At 42.1% G+C, this 21,573-nt stretch overlaps 1 protein-coding gene across 1 annotated transcript in view; it reads right to left on the bottom strand.

Annotated features, from left to right (window-relative positions):
* Window positions 1-10,923, bottom strand: part of LOC118398076 (transcriptional repressor p66-beta-like) — a 46,545-nt gene extending 35,622 nt beyond the window's left edge. The window contains exon 1 of the mRNA XM_035793076.2: window positions 10,697-10,923. The gene's annotated coding sequence lies outside the window, so the exon portion shown is untranslated. The remainder of the gene's footprint in view (window positions 1-10,696) is intronic.
* Window positions 10,924-21,573: the final 10,650 nt, after the last annotated feature.

The following is a 21,573-nucleotide window of genomic DNA, read 5'->3' as shown; positions in this document are numbered from 1 at the left end:
TCTAAACCGCTCACATTAAATGAGTGTCGGTGACGGGCCACGGACCCCGAGTAGGGAACTGGACAGACAGTGACATTCAATAATGCCTTACACTCTCTTGCCTGCATCTAGCTGATATAGGGTGTAATCATTAGTTGCAAACGAGAGTTTCTATTGGACAAATTCAGGTATATTTATCCCCATTTTGTACAGTTGGCTTCCATTTAAGAAACGTTTTCAACAGAATTGGCGGAAAGAATACACCCCTGATCACACAGTTCACTTTCATAGCAGCCACATTGTATTCCGTCTCACATCTCTCCTCTCAAATTCTCCCTTCGCTTGAGTACTTCAATGCACAATAAATCAGCTGTATTTGACCAGACGAAAAGACCTTTCCAAGCCAAACCGCAACACACAGCCTACATCGTTTCCACCATATTAGCTAAAGTAACGTAATAGAACTAACACGTTAGTAAACCCTTTACAATCCTGCAGTAAAGGTAGTGTACAGTAAGCCGTTACAACGGGGGCCCGGTGGCAATTATTTAGTAATACCAAAAGCTTACCTCGACTTGGAAGAGTTCCAGTATTGTGTTGGAAAGTTATAGCGAGCTATCTAACATAGCATCCTTCTGTTTGAATAGGGTGTTTCAGTGTGCTAAACTAGCTAGCTGCATTTGCTAGCTAAGTGAGTAAAACAGTGTCAAACAGAAGAAAAAAAATCTCTAGCTTCTTTATTTTGGAAGAAAATAATTTGTTCAAAACTGTTCTCCTATTGTCTTTCTCTGAGTCAACTACCTCACCACAATTTATACCGTGCAGTGCTAGCTAGCTGTATCTATGCTTTCAGTACTAGATTAATTCTCTGATCCTTTGATTGGGAGGACAACATGTCAGTTCATGCTGCAAGAGCTCTAATAGGCTGAAGGACATCCTCTGGAAGTTGTCATAATTACTGTGCAAGTCTATGGATGGGGATGAGACCCATATTCCTCCTAGGTTTTGTGTTGAAGTCAATGTACTTAGAGGAGGGAAGCTTGCAGTCCTCCGGCTACACCATGGTGCTACCCTACAGAGTGCTGTTGAGGCTACTGTAGACCTTCATTGCAAATAATGTGTTTTAATCAATTATTTGTTGACATATAATTATATTTATTATCGTTATCTAAAAATTAGAACTTGTTTTACCACTTAAATGTGTATTAAATTCACTGAGGAGGATGTTCCTCCCCTTCCTCCTCTGATCCTTCACTGCTATACAGTCACACACAAAAGGACAACACAAGATCCCACTATACAGGGCCAGGTGAAAATAGGTTGCAGGAAGAGAGAAGGGAGCTACAAAGAAAACATCTTGCTCGTTTCCGATGCCTTCTGTGGGCTGACACCACAAACAGAAAATATTTGAGGTCTGGCCACCACCACACAAAGGTGCCCTACGGCAGAAGGCAAACTGTAGTTCTCATCTTGGTCAGCTGATGCTGCCATAAAGGACAATGATGAGGAAATATCTCAAGGGGCAGAATAGCAATCTGTTCCAGTGCATAAACATGCTCATATGAGAGGGAGAGGGCTGTGGTTAAAGACAACAAGGACATAGCCCTGTATTATCATTAGTGAGTATCACAGGTGAAGGACATATAGTCACATGAAGACAGTGTTCCAGACCTGGTCCTCAGGGACCCCCAAACATTGCACATATTTGTTCCATTCCACCACTCATCAGCACACCTGATTCAATGAATAAACGGCTGAATTGACTAGTTGAATCAGGTGGGCTAGTGCTGGAATCAAACACATATAGTGCATTTGGAAAGTATTCAGACTCCTTGACTTCCATATTTTGTTAAGTTACAGCCTTATTCTAAAATTGATTCAATTGTTTTCCCCCCCTCATCAGTCTACACACAACACCCCATATTGACAAAGCAAAAACAGGTTTATGCTAGTTTATAAAGAATTTTAAAAAACGGAAATATTACATTTACATAAGTATTCAGACCCTTTACTCAGTGCTTTGCTGAAGCACCTTTGACAGCGATTACAGCCTGGAGTCTTCTTGGGTGTGACACTACAAGCTTGGAACACCTGTATTTGGGGAGTTTCTCCCATTCTCTGCAGATCCTCTCAAGCTCTGTCAGGTTGAATGGGGAGTGTCGCTGCAAAGCTATTTTCAGTCTCTCCAGAGATGTTCGATCAGGTTCAAGTCCGGGCTCTGGCTGGGCCACTCAAAGACATTGAGACTTGTCCCGAAGCCACTCCTGAGTTGTCTTGGCTGTGTGCTTATTGTCATTGTCCTGTTGGAAGGTGAATCTTCTCCAGAGTGCTCAAGACCTCAAACTGGGGCACAGGTTATCATCAAGGATCTCTCTGTACTTTTCTCTGTTCATCTTTGCCTCGATCCTGACAATTGTCCCAGTCCCTGCCGCTGAAAAACATCCCCACAGCATGCTGCTGCTGCCACCACCATGCTTTACCATAGGGATGGTGCCAGGTTTCCTACAGACGTGACGCTTGGCATTCAGGCTTTAATCTTGGTTTCATCAGACCAGAGAATCTTGTTTCTCATGGTCTGACAGTCCTTTAGTTGCCTTTAGGAAACTCCAAGTGGGCTTTGATGTCACTTCTCAGTAAAAGGCACTTCTGTCTGGCCACTCAAATCATATTTTATTGGTCACATACATGCGTTTAGCAGATGTTATTGCTGGTGTAGTGGTGTAGTGCTGCAGAGATGGGAGAACCTTCCAGAAGGATAACCATCTTCACAGAGGAACGCTAGAGCTCTGTCAGTGACCATCCGGTTCTTGGTCACCTCCCTGACCCTTCTCCCCCGATTGCTCAGTTTGGCCGGGCAGCCAGCACTATGATGAGTCTTGGTGGTTCTAATCTTCTTCCATTTAAGAATGATGGAGGCCACTGTGTTCTTGGGGACCTAAATGCTGCAGACATTTTTGGGTACCCTTCCCCAGATCTGTGTCGACACAATCCTGTCTTGGAGCTCTACGGACAATTCCTTCGACCACATGGCTTGGTTTTTGCATGCACTGTCAACTGTGGGACCTTAAATTAGACAGGTGTGTGCCTTTCCAAATAATTTCCAATCAATTGAATTTACCACAGGTGGACACCAATCAAACAGGATGCACCGGAGCTCAATTTCGAGTCTCATAGCAAAGGGTCTGAATATTAATCTAAGTAAGGCATTTCTGCTTTTAATAAATTAGCAAAAATCACTTTGTCATTATGGGGTATTGTGTGTAGATTGGATTTTGTTTAAATTGTAGAAACATGTCTAACAAAAAAAAAACAGTAGAAAAAGTCAAGGGATCTGAATACTTTATGAATGCACTGTACATTGAGAAACGCTGTCCTGAAGGAGAATCTGAGATGGACGCCATAGAGTCTCCTTCACCTACTGGCCTTAATTCTCTTTACACTAGGACACAGAGAGCATAGAAATGAAAACTACAGTATAAGTGTACTGGACTGGTGTTCACTGTTAACAATTCTGTTACTACTACTTTTCTGGCTGACTCATAACAGCACAGACATCCCTACAAATCAGTGAATGGGACAGTGTTTGGATGACAGGGAATGATACACATGACAGCCAGGACACGTCCTGACTGTCAACATTGGGAAAAGTTCAACATTGGGGGAAAAAAGGTCAAAAGAGCGGGAAAAAAGGTCAAAAGAGCGGGAAAAGGCCAAAGCCGTGGCAGGATACGCGTTCCACAAAAGGTCACAGCGTCAAAGTGGTATGATGTGTGAAAGGTATATTTTGGTGGACAAAAAAAAACATTGTAGAAAGTGACAATTATTGAAATGATTTTTGTAGGGCGTAACTACGTCTAAGTAATTTTCAAATGACTTTTTTTTGGTTGAAAGATGTGAAACGTACACAGTGCAACAAAAGGAGAGCTACAGTAGTGTAGCACACCAGCCACACAATCTACCGCAAGAAAATGTGACATTCTACTTCCTGCCGGATCTGGGAAGTGTTAAAAGAAGGGAAACACCTTCTCATTGACAGGTGGGAAGAGTTACTTATGTCAATATATAGTGTCACTTCAGACTCTTGAGTCCAATATAGAAATTCCTACATACAAAACGTGCCTACACATCACCCCCTCTCTTCATCAACCCAAGTCTGAGGGGGTACTCTTGCATAATTGTCTCCTCATCTACATGGAGATGCTACAAGTCTATAAAGCAGTATTTTATACATGGTCATGTAAAAAGTAGAAATTTAATGTAACCTTGTTGTTATCCCTCCATGTTCCTCCCACTGTCAATCAATCTTAATTTGAAGGCATGCAAATGATAACCGGACCAAGCATAGACACCACTTCTTCTTCAGTCCATCAGCCTTTCATTTTCCCAACTCATCCCCTTCATGCACACCTCCCAGCCTACCTTTGCAGTGAATTCATTTTCATTTTAAGCTCTTAACAAACAGAAAACACAATTAATCAAAAGGGAATACAGGGATGGGGATGTAGTGAAAGCCTACTGGGAGGCAAAACTACTCATCCAGAACAACGGTGCCAATTAGCCACCATGGTGCCATACGCCTTTAACCTTTATGGTCACTGACACAATGGCAGAGGTTCAACACAAGAGAACACAGTGGCATTGGGACCCCTGTGGACCTAAAATGTTCTTATGAAAGGAGTCATTCAAAAAGGTCTCACTTTGTCTGATCGAACCAATTATAGGCTACTCTGTTCACACTATTGAGCTGAACGGTACTGGGCTGAACGATACTGGGCTGAACTGGTTATACATCCACCATCTTTGCTGGAACTGTGCTGGAAAGGACAATGTGAAAACAAAAAGACATATTCCAGCACAACAAGGTTTGGGTATTTTACCAGATAAGATGACTAAGAAAAAAGGATTATTTACAGCAACGGCCTGGGGAATAGTTACATGGGGAGAAGAGGGGGGGATGAATGAGCCAATTGGAAGTTGGGGATAATTAGGTTACGATGATGGTATGAATTTAGCCAGGACGCCAAGGTTAACACCCCTACTCTTACGAGAAGTGCCATGGGATCTTTAGTGACCACAGAGAGACAAGACACCCATTTAATGTCCCATCCGAAAGACCGCACCCTACACAGGGTAATGTCCCCAATCACTGCCCTGGGGCATTGGGAGATTATTTTTTTGGACCAGAGGAAAGACTGCCTCCTACTGGCCCTACAACACCACTTCCAGCAGCATCTGGTCTCCCATTCAGGGACCGACCAGCACCAATCCTGCTTACATTTGGAGGCAAGCCATCAGTGAGATGCAGGGTGGTATGCAGTTGTCTGAAAGGGTACGAGTCATCTGGGACCTGGTGATGCTTGGCGACCACGTGTTCCACATGAGTTCCACAGCTGCGTTTTGCTTATCGAGCAAAAACGTTGGGGAGGTCTGCTAATTAAGCGTCGCAGGGAGCCATTCATCTGGGCTGATTGTTTCTGCACAGGGTTTAATCAGCCTCGCGTGAAGCCCACTGAACAACACAGCCACCCCCATTCAGGTGTTAACAAGGCCGTGACGCCAAACATACACACTTAACATGCAAAACCAAGTATTCTTGAGACCCATTCGCAAACCAATTACATCCCATGCTGCTATTGAATGAAATTGATATTCTTCTTCTGGGTTTGCTGGCTAAGGCCCCGTTAAAAGAAGGGGCATTCCAAGGGGAGTAGGAAAGGTACCTTTTTCTTTGACTGACAACAAATAGGCCAATGCAATACCTGTGTAATATCTGTGGGAAAGTCTAGCAAATTACTTTCCCATCTCACTTCCATATTCAAACCATGGTTTTCGGTAAACCAATGGCTATGTGTGAGTATGTATAGCCTGCAGCTGTTGGAGATTTCATATAACCTACACATTTTTGGTTCACGACACTGAACAGAAAGCACATTACAAGCAAGGGTATCCCACAATGCATGCCTCGGCACTCCTCTTTGGGAATGCCCTGACTCTCACTAAAACTGAAGTCTTTTTCATTGATACTCACCAACTTGAACCGGGACTGGTTTCAATTATAATTATTTCAAGGAACAGCATAGGTTAAAGGTTCAACCATAAACTATATATGCAAATAAGGGGACATCACTTGCTGTGCTGACCTTTCATGACCTGTGGACAGCGAGAAAATGGCTAAAACCAACACGGCATTACAGTGATCTTCTCAATACTAAGTTACAGTACAGGTTGCATTGTGAATCAACTGCAATATTGTTTGAAAAACATTGTTACTGGACATGTCAGAAAAAAATAGAAGCCTGTGAGGACACCTTTTTCTGCACTCTCCTTTCGTTTTACACACATTCCTATGCAAGATGGATCCCTTGTTTATTGCTACACTTCACATACATTCATTAACATCGCACATATCAATCAATAATCTACTGTCGACAAGGCTTCTCTCCCTCACAGGATTTTCACTTGGGCGGATTCATAAATAAACTTCATTTTCCTGATTAAGATGTAATTATACAGATGTCTGTCCCCTCAAACGGAGAGCGTTTATATCTTAATTCAAGTAAGTATGGACCCCTAAATGAGCATAGATTTTAAATGGGGTCCCTCTTCCACGACTGAAAACACAAGGACGGCGTTTCATTGGACACAGCAGCTTTCAGAAGATATCACAGGCTGTGTGCTGGGTATGACAATCCTTTTGCACTGCAAATGTATTTGAGCTTAAATAACATAGGCCTACTTGAATGCTGGACAATAACATACCAAAGCTAGTGGTACCAAAGCCGACTGACAACTGCAAATTTGACCTCCTTTAAATAAAAAAATTACAGCTACCGTCCTAATTTACCCTACCTCCTCATAAAATCATCTCTGATAAAAACTTAAGTGGAAAAGCCGCTGAACCATAGCTTCTCCAGACCAATAAGTGGCACACTCCCTGTTGATATTTTGCAGAGAGCTTCCTGTACACTGTCATAGGAAAGTCTGAGGTAATGGTGTTGTCATGACTAGCCTAGTGTATGTAGCCTAGTGGTTAGAGCGTTGGACTAGTAACCGGAAGGTGGCAAGTTCAAATCCCAGAGCTGACAAGGTACAAATCTGTTGTTCTGCCCCTGAACAGGCAGTTAACCCACTGTTCCTAGGCAGTCATTGAAAATAAGAATTTGTTCTTAACTGACTTGCCTGGTTAAATAAAAAAAAATAAAAAATGACTCTGCTTTTGTATAGAATCAAATCACATTTTATGTCACCTGCGCTGAATACAACAGGTAGACCTTAACGTGAAATGCTTACTTACAAACCCTTACCCAACAATGCAGATTGTTTTTTAAAGTAAGAAAATATTTGCTAAAAAAATACATTAAATCAAATTAAAATAAGAAAAGTAACAAAATAACTAAAGAGGTTATATACAATGGGGTACTGGTACCAAGTCAATGTGCAGGGGTACAGGAACCAACAGCTGGTGAATAGCTGGTGTCAAGGCACACAGGCTTTATCTGTGAGAGTTCCAGTCTCCTGCCAAACCCAGGGCCATTGAGTCAATCGGGACATGCCAACTCAGTGGTAGGGTCATCACACACACACACTAAAAATGAGGGTCTCTTGAAACAAGCACTGAGGGTCTGACTCGATGGGTGAGTGCAATCAACATTATACTTTTCACCACACCACGTGAGAAAAATACCTTCCCCATAAAAAGGTAATGAGATCAATATTAGGATAGTGAATATGCGAGGGACTCCACCACAACATGCTCCTTTCATCAGGGGTCATTGTGGCTGGATCCTAAGTACATCAGTGGAGGGCACCTGGTCTTTTGTTACCCAACCGCAGGTGCACTGGTCGCTTATTTAGAGCCTGTCAGTTTGTTGTGTTTGAACAAAGGGGGTGTTTAAAGGGCAGCCTGTTTATTTTCTCACCTTTTTTCTTTTGACCAAGGTCAATGATCCTGAAGCAGAGCCAAGGCCACTTACATTGAGTTCTGTTGTGATCTTTCCCTCCAAAAATGATAAAGCCTACATAAACTGTCCAGTGTGTCTGATGTAGGCCTACAATCTTCTTATAAGCCATGTTTGTTTGGAACATATTTGTTCCCAGGAGAGGAAGCAGTTGCTTATCCTTAAATGAGATGCAGAGGCTGATAGTTTTAACGGATTATAAAAATGGCATCTGTAGGTTCTATTGAGCCAAGGGACTGGCTTAGCCATGATTTCTGATAGATCTGAAATACTGCTTTCATGATACAAATCTACAGAAACCAAACCGTGTAACGTTTAACAAGGCATTAGCTCAACCTTTCTTTGTGGAACTGAATCTGTACGGTGGGAATTTGTAAGAGCACAACGTCGCATCAAAAAATGCAGGAGGACGAGTGACGGAGGCCTGATGGGCATTGCTACACCAGGCAGTCAGTTGCGATAAGGCACCGTGGAAATTAAAAGTGTGCACACTGTGAAATCCCTTCATGGGCAGCTCCAGTCTGCTGGAGCACATCAATTGTGTTAAAGAACTGCAAATAAATTAAATAAATAAATACCATTGTATGTAACATACTACCTAAACTGAGTAAACCCTCCTTGATTATGAACTATCGATGCTCTATATCAGGGACAGCATTCACAAATATGCCAAAACCACCCCACAAAAATTACAAGACATTTGTAATGGATTCCTCTTCTACCCCATGTAGTTGAGTGATCAGGGCCATAGGTTTCTCCATACATATACAGTGTGGGAAGGAGCAGATGGATGGTAGAGTGATACACATTGGGAGGACATGGCGATGGCTGTTCCATCATTGACAAAGCAGTGCCGTAACCGTCCATTCATACTGCTCGACAGTGTTCAACACCAGGGACTACCATTCATAGACTGCAGGCTTTCATTCATAGAGAAAGGGAGAGAGAAAGGTAGACAGAAATGAGCACTGGATTTTCCAGGGCTCAGAAAGTACTGTACTTCTATATTTTTTTTCTGGTAGAATTGAGTGTCTGGTGGGTGACAAAGCACAGGTGAAATACATCTAAAAAAATGTATTGTAGGCTTATAAAGACAAAGGGAAATGTAAATAAACAAATAAAATCTTCAGACAACAAGACCCACTATGCAGGATCCATGTTTAGATGTGTTTACCCTTCATTCTTGCATATCTTGGATTGGTAAAGATACAGCTGGTTATGCATCTCTTTTTCCATATATGATTGAAAAAAAAATACTTCCTCTTGGCTGAAATTTTAACTCAAAAATAACTTGACATTGCACCTGAATACCCCTGTGTAATTCTGAAGTTGAGACCCCAAAATAGAGCAGACATAGGGTATATTTGAAACTTTTAGGAATGGGTCCTCCTGCGTTCAGAATGGGCCCACCTGTGTTACAACTAACAGCAGTCTTCATCAATTCCGCTGAGACTTGTCCTTACATTGTTCCATAAACTGTAGCATATAATTAGACCTATATAGACACTTAGAGCTCCCGCGGTCAGATTAATTCTTAGAAAGTAATTCAATGAGTGAAGAGAAGAAGAATTGACATTTAATTCAATCTCTGTCTTTTGGCAATCTGTTAACCATCGATAGGCTAATATAATGGGTTAGGACTATTCTCATTGGGAACAAATGTATATTGCAATTTAGTATTTTCCAACAGCTGCCTGGCAAGTGAGTCTACATATGGGCCACGAAATGTTGCCAAAGCCGCATGAGTATCAGACAGTTCAGCTTGTCCCGGTTCAGTAGCCTTGGCTCTACCCAAACCACCTATATAAATAAATTAGGCGCTCTCTCACTATTGACTTTTCTGCTGCACCGAGAATAATAGCCAGCACATATTAGCTAATTTGCGTTTCTTTCCTAACGTCATCTAGGCATCTAATGCCGTTTATTAGTGGCTGCCCGTTGGTTACAATCAATACATACATTCGCGTGAATTAAATTTCAAGTCTTACATGTCAAGCGTCAGGCAGCCATTTGCGTGCATATGAACCAGTGGAGAGAATACGTCCTCACTTACATACATGGCTGATGCATTTTCGGATTTTTCCTCTAATTGTACAGCCATCAACTACAATGCACACTAGCTTTGGCTACTCGCTGCGCTCTCCACACAGCTCTGTGAAACTACCGCTTGGTCTTGTGTCTACAAGTACCACTACATTGGTAGTACACATGGATAATCTTAATACAAGGGGTTTTAAAGCGAAAAATGTGGGTATATTTGGAGGATTTTACCGTGTGCACATGCACTGCTTGTGTAGCCTGCCGGGCGCACACAGAGCATTCTCCGCCAATATGAGTTAACCCCTAGAGACTCGAGATGAAACAATGAAACGGATTTGAGACATTCACTACAATGTTGCTATTACCCGCATATTTGATATTTCTCTAAAAACGTTCGTTTCTTTAACATGTGTTCCTTATGACAATGCGCGATATGTATAAAAAATGCCTATCAAATTATCCCAGACCTTGATTAGTCACTTTCAACCGTTGGTTGTTGATGGCTTGCAAATAAACTTGCATCAATATACGAACCATGCTATGGTATTGTTTGTCTTTGCGCCACATTTACCCCTGAGTCACCACTATAACGTTGGATGTGATTATTACTACCCCAAGTAGAGTTCACTCTACCACCCGTAAGAATCCAAATCCTGCCGCCGCAATTTCAAAAATGATATTCCATTTTAGCTAGGCCTCATCCATATCCTCGGACTCACCTGACTCGCCTTTACCCCTCAGGTTCCACAAGCTCAGGGTTCTCTTTCCGATCCTGAAGCGCTGCAGTAGCTCCTCACGACCAGGCACCGGCAGGCAACACAAAAGCTCTGATTGGGCCTCAACGAGCGCTCATCCCCTTGGTCTCAGCCCAGACAGACGGGTTATTGGTCGGCGGCTGTGTCGGAGGCGCGCCCCTATTATTATAAGGTGTGTGTTTTTGTCTATGTCTAGAGGGGAGGGGACAAAAAGCACTGAAATGATGGGAACTAAATGGCTTGTTATGGGCGCCGTGTCCGCAGTACAAGGCAAGCGTACTACATTGACAGATAAAGAGTGGACAACAGTATTAAGTCCCTCTTCATTCAGCGATGGCCATCGACTGGATCTCAGAGGAACAATGCCCTTTCTACGACTCATCTTGAACCTAGTATTTTCGTGACTTGTAGAATCGCTTTTCTACCAAGAAGAACACCCGATTAAACGCTTGATAGTCTGTCTATACGGCAGTAAATCATATGCGTAAAAGCGGAAATTAAATAAATAAATTTGGTGTTATTTAATTTATATTTTTCAAATTGTAACTTGTTTAACACAATTTAGGAATTGTCAAAATAAATATAGTCTATATACAAGGCCTACGTATAATGCATATTCATAAACAAGATCATGTCACATCTGTATCCTATCCTTTAGGTTACAATAGAAATGAGATCGATTATTGTGATAGCGAATGGATGAACGATGACACGATCAATAATGTATAGCCTCTCTGCGTTGAGGCACGAACAATAAAATGCCTGACCTACTTAACAAACTATAAGATAATCGAAAGTAAATGTTGCATCTACTAAAATATGCATCTTTGGAACAAAAATATGATTGTTAAAAGCATGGATTTGACTCGAAGTATTGATGAACTCCAATTTAGGCCGTGCGTAAAAGGCAAGCAATATTGTTCTTTACTAAAAAAGTGAGTGTATATTACTGGATACTTTCGAAGTTTACCAGTAAACTACCAGAATGTTGGTATCTTTCAAGGATTTTATGTAATCTAGCACATGACATGTAGTGTCCCTTTTGGGTACTTCAGATTATTACAGGTGTCTGTAATGATCTCGGGCCCTCTCTCTGGTCATATCATATGTAAAATATATGAAATAAATAAGTAAGATGATAATTAAAAATTATCAATGAGCTGTTAAATATTATCCTAAATATAAACCATACATTTTGTAAATACCATTGATGTTTAATATGAGGCTTTCAGCATATCCTTTATATTTTTTACACACTTTAATTTATTTTACTATGTAAATATGTGTTTGTTGTCAATGTTTTGGAGTCAAAATAGTGGCAGTTGTGAAAAAGTCAATAGTTGGACAACTTGCAGAGGTAATTTAAAATAGTGCCGCTATTGAAACTCATGGACAATATGGACACGTAAACATGAGTGCTATATGGAATACGTTTTATAAAAGTTATTTAAGTATAAATTACCAACGTTACGATAGGTTTCCATATATTTTCTGTTAATTACCAAAATTGCTGAAGATTCCAGTAATTTTGGTATATTACCGGTAGCTTTGCAAACCTATGCAGGCTTGCAGAGCTGCAGTTTACGCTATATTAATCGCGATTGTGTTGATATTCACTGTTAAAACAATTACAATGTTTTGCAACAGCAATAACTGAGCCCTCTAGCGGCATGCAAAGAATCTCTCGCTTGGCACTTGGCCAACACATGTAACCGTACAGTCAATATACTACATGTACTGTACAGTCCTATCAGGCGATTATATAAAATCACAAATACTATATGCTACTCATGTAAACCCCCAGTGATGTAATCTTGAGGCTTTACCATCTTTACATAATGGGTTTGACATCAGTTTTTTGTTATTTATTTACCATAAATGTTATATTACACTATATAGAATTCATTATTCACGATTAAATATTAAACTGGGTCACATTAGTCTTATAACCTGAGCTGGCTTAGCCATGTCCTGTAAAATATAATTTTACATTATCAACCAATGATGTATTCATGATGGCAAGGCCAAAGGGTCACACATCTTCAAGTCATTTGTTTGGTCGAAAGTCATTAACCACAAAGAGTAGCCAAGGAAACCTGGTTAGGGAGCTTTGTTCACTAATTGACATTAATCAATGGGATGAGGTAATGCCTCAAAACCAAGCCGACTCTTGCTCAGGGTTCTTCAGTCTCTATGTATTGTATAGTGAAAATAGAAGCTTCACCACTCTTTATGGACACAATATGATGACTGCAGTCACCTTTTCATTTTTAGAGAGTGTGTGTCTGTGTGCATGTTCAGGGTGGGTTTGTGTCTGTGTGCGTGTTCAGGGTGGGTTTGTGTCTGTGTGCATGTTCAGGGTGTGTGTGTGTGTGTGTCTGTGTGCGTGTTCAGGGTGTGTTTGTGCATCTATTTAACCCCGGCTAAATATGAGAAATACATCTGCCAAACATCCGAGACTTTTTTCTTGCTGTATCTGTTGCCGATTACTTCTCTCTTTTTGGACTCTCTCATCATTTAAACATTTTAAAAAAGCCCTTCATGAACAATACTGAGTTTTTAAACACTAAGTAAGAAAATGTGCTAAATAAACTAAAGGAAAAATAGTAACACAAAAAACAAACAATAACAAGGCCAATACAAGGGGTACCAGTACCGAGTCAATGTGCAGGGGTACAGGTTAGTCCATAGCCACCCGGTCATCTCTCTAACTGCTGTACTGTATTGTATTTTTGAAACACATTCAGAGCCTTTCCCAGAAGTGACCTATCACTGCTGCCCAAAAATACCCCATAAAGACAGGAAGTCAAGCCATTTTTGTGAGCCTGCTTTGTGTTCTAGAGTGGTAATTTCCCTCCACGGCTACTTAATTACATTTTGTATTATACACAAGGCAGTGGGTTGTGCAATGGTATGTACAGTTGAAGTCGGAAGTTTATATACACCTTAGCCAAATACATTTAAACTCAGTTTTTCACAATTGCTGATTTAATCCTAGTAAAAATTCCCTGTCTTTGGTCAGTTAGGATCACCACTTTATTTTAAGAATGTGAAATGTCAGAAAAATAGTAGTGACAAATAATTTCTTTCAGCTTTTATTTCTTTCATCGCATTCCCAGCGCGTCAGACGTTTACATACACTCAATTTGTATTTGGTAGCATTGTCTTTAAATCGTTTAACTTGGGTCAAACGTTACGGGTATCCTTCCACAAGCTTCCCACAATAAGTTGGGTGAATTTTGGCCCATTCCTCCTGACAGAGTTGGTGTAACTGTGTCAGGTTTGTATGCCTCCTTGCCTGCACACGCTTTTTACGTTCTGCCTACAAATTTTCTATAGGATTGAGGTCAGGGCTTTGTGATGGCCACTGCAATACCTTGACTTTGTTGTACTTAAGCCATTTTGCCACAACTTTGGAAGTATGCTTGGTGTCAATGTCCATATGGAAGACACATTTGTGACCAAGCTTTAACTTCATGACTGATGTCTTGAGATGTTGCTTCAATATATCCACATCATTTTCCTGCCTCAAGATACCATATATTTTGTGTAGTGCACCAGTCCCTCCTGCAGCAAAGCAGCCCCACAACATGATGCTGCCACCCCCATGCTTAATGGTTGGGATGGTGTCTTCGGCTTGCAAGCCTCCCCATTTTTCCTCCAAACATAACAATGGTCATTATGGCCAAACAGATCTAACAGAGGACATTTATCCCAAAAGTACGATCTTTGTCCCCATGTGCAGTTGCAAACCGTAGTCTGGATTTTTTTTGTCCCCATGTGCAGTTGCAAACCGTAGTCTGGCGGTTTTGGAGCAGTGGCTTCTTCCTTGCTGAGTGGCCTTTCAGGTTATGTCGATTAAGGACTTGTTTTACTGTGGCTATAGATACTTTTGTACCTGTTTCCTCCAACATCTTCACAAGGTCCTTTGCTGTTGTTCTGGGATTGATTTGCACTTTTCACACCAAAGTACGTTTATCTCTAGGAGACAGAACGCGTCTCCTTCCTGAGCGGTATGGCGGCTGCGTGGTCCCATGGTGTTTATACTTGCGTACTATTGTTTGTACAGATGAACGTGGGACCTTCAGGCGTTTGGAAATTGCTCCCAAGGATAAACCAGAATTTTTCTTCTGAGGTCTTGGCTGATTTCTTTTGATTTTCCCATGATGTCAAGCGAAGAGGCACTGAGTTTGAAGGTAGGCCTTGAAATACATCCACAGGTACACCTCCAATTGACTCAAATTATGTCAATTAGTCTATCAGAAGCTTCTAAAGCCAACACATTATTTTCTGGAATTTTCCAAGCTGTTTAAAGGTACAGTCAACTTAGTGTATGTACACTTCTGACCCACTGGAATTGTGATTAAGAGAAATAATCTGTCTGTAAACAATTGTTGGAAAAATTACTTGTCTCATGCTCAAAGTAGATGTCCTAACAGACTTGCCAAAACTACAGTTTGTTAACAAGAAATTTGTGGAGTGGTTGAAAAACAAGTTTTAATGACTCCAACCTAAGTGTGCGTAAACTTCCGACATCAACTGTATGTACAACATACCAGTAGGAACGGAATGCGACATAGTCCCCTGCACCGAATGTCTCCATTAACATCCATGCAACCGCTGTACTGTCAGAGGACCATGCAGGGCACAAAGCGTGAGAGTCAGAGTGTTCTTCTCCGGCACTGCAACTGGACAAGAGATCAACAGAAACAGATAAGTTATCTGGAGGGTTGCAAACACTGCAGTAGTCCACCAACCGCATTGTACTGCATATCCTATGATTCATTGTACCTTGCTCTGAGAGAGGATGCTGTCTGACTTATATCATGCATTATTTAATCTCAGTGCCTTAATGCACATTGCTTAAGCCAACAGTGTCATTTAGATATGAATCTCATAACCCCTTCCTTTTGAATATTGCATTTGTCAACTATTGGCCCAACAAATGCTGTTTGTAAAGCTCCACATTTCCCTGCAAATCCTTCTTGAAAAACACCAACACTTTACTTCCTCTGTGAAGCTGGCCAGATAATTCAGTTTTCCTACAGTTTTCCTACAATGCGGATCATTCACTGGATTTAGGTATTAAATAGATTAGAGATCAATTTCACACATGTCCACTGTGATTCAACAACATGTTCTCTAATGGTTGGCTATTTTGGTGTGACAAGGAAGAGAGGGGAAGTCTTATTTTACATGGCTGCACAGAACTTACACATTCACTGTCATGTCAGATCAGTGACTCCTCAAATGAAGGGAGGAAAAACGCATATTCAAAGTATTTTCATCAGAGACACTGAGTGACTTCCTGATCCCATATGAAAGGACACATGACCATTGACGCCAAAGCTCTCCATCACATGATGTTGGGATTACGGGTTATGAAATGGGGGTTCTTGAGTACATGACAGGAAATTACAGTTAAATGGGCGAGGGACCGCTCAAAACACTGCAGATACGGAGGGAGATACACAGTAGTGTAACCTAGGTCATGTTCAGTTGGGGAACATTTTATAAGCGATTGTTATTGGACAAGTACAGGAAGTCCCTCCCTATTTTAGTCAGTTTTCTTCTTCATTGGTCAGTTCGGTGGCTAATGAACACAACCCTTGCCCTTCCCAACAATTCGGAAGACGTAGGCCGTGATTCAATCTAAGGGAACTATACAGCCAACAATCACCTTCTAAATGACCTTTTAACGTCAGTTATAGTGCAGTGCCTTGCATTGAATCCCAGCCACATTCATTGTTTACACCACTGGAGATTCCCCTGACATTCCAATAAAATAGTTTGGGTCATTGGCTAATTGGCGATTAGCATGCATGGAAAAGAACAACTGTGTGATCTCCAACCTTGATTGATTGGTGATGGGAATTGCAGTCAGTACAGGTACATTCTGCCACTCACATGGTTGTCTGGCGGTTGCTTTACCATGCAGGTACAAATCATGCTTACTCTGGGTCACCAATACAGTTTCCCTGGGTCACCAATACAGTTACACTGGGCCACCAATACAGTTACACTGGGCCACCAATACAGTTACACTGGGTCACCAATACAGTTACACTGGGCCACCAATACAGTTACACTGGGCCACCAATACAGTTACACTGGGTCACCAATACAGTTACACTGGGTCACCAATACAGTTACACTGGGTCACCAATACAGTTACACTGGGCCACCAATACAGTTACACTGGGTCACCAATACAGTTACACTGGGTCACCAATACAGTTACACTGGGCCACCAGTTCAGTTACACTGGGTCACCAATACAGTTACACTGGGCCACCAATACAGTTACACTGGATCACCAATACAGTTACACTGGGCCACCAATACAGTTACACTGGGCCACCAATACAGTTACACTGGGTCACCAATACAGTTACACTGGGCCACCAATACAGTTACACTGGGTCACCAATACAGTTACACTGGGCCACCAATACAGTTACACTGGGTCACCAATACAGTTACACTGGGCCACCAATACAGTTACACTGGGTCACCAATACAGTTACACTGGGTCACCAATACAGTTACACTGGGCCACCAATACAGTTACACTGGGTCACCAATACAGTTACACTGGGTCACCAATACAGTTACACTGGGCCACCAATACAGTTACACTGGGTCACCAATACAGTTACACTGGGTCACCAATACAGTTACACTGGGCCACCAATACAGTTACACTGGGTCGCCAATACAGTTACACTGGGTCAACAATACAGTTACACTGGGCCACCAATACAGTTACACAGAGGCTGCAGTGACTGTTTTAGCAAGGCCCTCTGTAGATCCAAGTTGGGATTTGTCATCGCTCTTTAACACCCGTTTGACGAAATGTTTCGAACGGCTTTAAACCCTTGCATCACTCCAGCTGACACGGAGATATGTTTTTACACCACAATTAGATGTGATGTTTGGCCTAATCCGACATTAACCTCTCTTCGACCTACAGTAGGGTAGAAAGGGAAAAAAACTCACACAGAGGGAGATCTGAGGGCGGATGTAGGTTTCAACTGGTCTCGGTCCAGTCTTTGCCCAAAAAAAACACTTCATTATGGTTGCCCAAATTCAATATATAATCCTACCCCCTCTAAGTTGGGTGTGTCAACATGGAGCCCACATTAAATACTGACTCTAAGTAGATTACGAGGTTTAACTCCTGATTTAAAACCCATACTACAAAATACAGATACGGTAGCAAACACTTTGGTGAGATTGTCAGTCGTTAGAGAGAGGAACAAGTGGTGTTCCAGACAGTAGATACAGTAGACAAACAGACGGACACAGATGCATAGACACACACACATGCACACATAGGAAATATAAAATAGTACATAAACTTCATACCTGAAGAGAAGATAGTATAACATTGACACAATAGTCCAATTGTCTTGCTGATTGACACTGAAAGCATTCTCCTCATACTGTAGGTCTGACAACAAAGACTGTTGACCTCTGGATTGCTGGCTTCCAAATCAACTCTTATCTCCTTACCCCTAGGCACTCTTGTAGACCTAAAATCATTTAATAAATGTACTGTATGCACTGTGCTGATAAGGTGATGCAATTATCATATTATCTCAAACCCATTTGATCCTTTCAGATTTACAGGAGTGGCTATGATATGTATCAACCCATTGCTCGGGACTAGGTGGTCGATTTGGGGATTCAAATACATGAACTCATATGAGAAGATTCCACGTGAGTTCTCCATTTAGTAGCCATATTCTGGCATTGCATTCCTTTACATAAATTCATTTAACCCTTGTGTAGTCTTAACATTCTCTATACTCCCCTTGTCCTAATGGTCAAAAATGACCCGCCTTCACTAAACCCCTAAAATAAAGCAGCTCAGCTTTTTTAAACCCCAAATATATTTTGCATGAAGAAACAAACTTTGTGAATATCTGGGTTTTCCCTCTTCACAATGCAGAAAGACTGCATTTAATCAGTGGACACCACTCGTTTTTTATTACAACACACCTGTCATAATTGTTTTCTTTATTAAAGTAGATGTTTATTATTATTATTATTATTATTGCTAAAGGTACTGCATAGGTGTAAACATACATTTTTTGCAAGAGATAGCATTTGTATAGCCTAAGAAAGTAGCAGAAATGTGCAGAAAGTAGTTTTGAATGCATTTTATTTATTGGAAACAATAACAGTCATGAACATTTTTGGCAACATAGTGATACACTGCTCAAAAAAAATAAAGGGAACACTAAAATAACACATCCTAGATCTGAATGAATGAAATATTCTTATTAAATACTTTTTTCTTTACATAGTTGAATGTGCTGACAACAAAATCACACAAAAATGATCAATGGAAATCAAATTTATCAACCCATGGAGGTCTGGATTTGGAGTCACACTCAAAATTAAAGTGGAAAAACACACTACAGGCTGATCCAACTTTGATGTAATGTCCTTAAAATAAGTCAAAATGAGGCTCAGTAGTGTGTGTGGCCTCCACGTGCCTGTATGACCTCCCTACAATGCCTGGGCATGCTCCTGATAAGGTGGCGGATGGTCTCCTGAGGGATCTCCTCCCAGACCTGGACTAAAGCATCCGCCAACTCCTGGACAGTCTGTGGTGCAACGTGGCGTTGGTGGATGGAGCGAGACATGATGTCCCAGATGTGCTCAATTGGATTCAGGTCTGGGGAACGGGCGGGCCAGTCCATAGCATCAATGCCTTCCTCTTGCTGGAACTGCTGACACACTCCAGCCACATGAGGTCTAGCATTGTCTTGTATTAGGAGGAACCCAGGGCCAACCGCACCAGCATATGGTCTCACAAGGGGTCTGAGGATCTCATCTCGGTACCTAATGGCAGTCAGGCTACCTCTGGCGGGCACAAGGAGGGCTGTGCGGCCCCTCAAAGAAATGCCATCCCACACCATGACTGACCCACCGCCAAACCGGTCATGCTAGAGGATGTTGCAGGCAGCAGAACGTTCTCCACGGCGTCTCCAGACTCTGTCACGTCTGTCACATGTGCTCAGTGTGAACCTGCTTTCATCTGTGAAGAGCACAGGGCGCCAGTGGCGAATTTGCCAATCTTGATGTTCTCTGGCAAATGCCAAACGTCCTGCACGGTGTTGGGCAGTAAGCACAACCCCCACCTGTGGACGTCGGGCCCTCATACCACCCTCATGGAGTCTGTTTCTGACCGTTTGAGCAGACACATGCACATGTGTGGCCTGCTGGAGGTCATTTTGCAGGGCTCTGGCAGTGCTCCTCCTGCTCCTCCTTGCACAAAGGTGTAGGTAGCGGTCCTGCTGCTGGGTTGTTGCCCTCCTACGGCCTCCTCCAAATCTCCTGATGTACTGGCCTGTCTCCTGGTAGCGCCTCCATGCTCTGGACACTACGCTGACAGACACAGCAAACCTTCTTGCCACAGCTCGCATTGATGTGCCATCCTGGATGAGCTGCACTACCCGAGCCACTTGTGTGGGTTGTGGACTCCGTCTCATGCTACCACTAGAGTGAAAGCACCGCCAGCATTCAAAAGTGACAAAAACATCAGCCAGGAAGCATAGGAACTGAGAAGTGGTCTGTGGTCACCACCTGCAGAACCACTCCTTTATTGGGGGTGTCTTGCTAATTGCCTATAATTTCCACCTGTTGTCTATTCCATTTGCACAACATCATGTGACATTTATTGTCAATCAGTGTTGCTTCCTAAGTGGACAGTTTGATTTCACAGAAGTGTGATTGACTTGGAGTTACATTGTGTTGTTTAAGTGTTCCCTTTATTTTTGTGAGCAGTGTATATTCTTATATACTGTACAATGAGGAATTGTATGAGGAACTACAACATACTAGTCTTCTCCCATTTTCTGAACCATTGCCCCCACCCACAAGGTGTATAAACTACAACAATAAATAAGAATAAAATACGATAATAGCTACAAAACAAAAATGTGAAGAACCGGTCACATGTGTAGCACATAGTATTTGTTTTACAGTCCTTCTTTGGGGGGCAGAATTGGCATTTCCTCCTCTTGCCTGCCACCGCTGCAGCCTCAGGTGGATCAGGACAAGATTCAGCCCCCTGAACAGTTTTTCCAAGCGCTGCAGAGGCTGCTGTGCGGGGGAGGCGCTCCCTTCTTTGAATGTGTGGGGTTACAAGTGCCTTTCCCAGCTGCTCCAGGAACACCCTCCTCTTGTTCTGCTCATCAGGCATCCAGGTAGTCTCGATCTTGTTCCATATCATGAAGGCATTGTATGAGGACACATCAATGATGTTATGGAAGATGACCAGGGGCCAGCGGGCAGTCATCCTCCTGCAACTGTAAATTCCAATCACCTTTTCCAGGTTGTCCATGCCTTTTTGTAGTGGTTGTAGTCCAGGATGATGGCTGGCTTCCTGTCCTCACAATCACTGATCTCAGCCGTTTTGTGCAGTGTGCTCAGGAGAACAACATTCTTGTTCCTCTTTGGGAGGTAAGAAACTAGAGTGGTGGTGGGGGTGAAGGCAAACTTTGATGAAAAGGCCTCTCTCCCCCTTGTTGCGAGGAGTGCAGGGGGAGCTCAGGCTTGTTCTTTCTAACTGTGCCAACCATGGTGATCTTCCTCTTCAGGAGCTGCTGGCTGAGTTCAATCAGTAGCACACATAATCTCAATTTCTCATTGTGTGTGTCTTTGTGGTTTTTGTGGCGTGTAAATTATTTTATAACTGCCGGGTCAGAAATGACCCTAAGACAATCTTTGTACCCTGGTGGTGTATAGCTTTCATGGAAATGGGTCACTCAAGGAAAAGTCATCAAATTTCAAGTTGAAAAAATCATATCGTTTAGGGGTTTTTCTCT

This window comes from Oncorhynchus keta, chromosome 19 (genome assembly GCF_023373465.1).
Source record: "Oncorhynchus keta strain PuntledgeMale-10-30-2019 chromosome 19, Oket_V2, whole genome shotgun sequence".
In the NCBI taxonomy this organism is placed as follows: domain Eukaryota; kingdom Metazoa; phylum Chordata; class Actinopteri; order Salmoniformes; family Salmonidae; genus Oncorhynchus; species Oncorhynchus keta.
The sequence above is the reverse complement of the archived record's forward strand: the minus strand, read 5'-3'. Positions and strand labels throughout refer to the sequence as shown.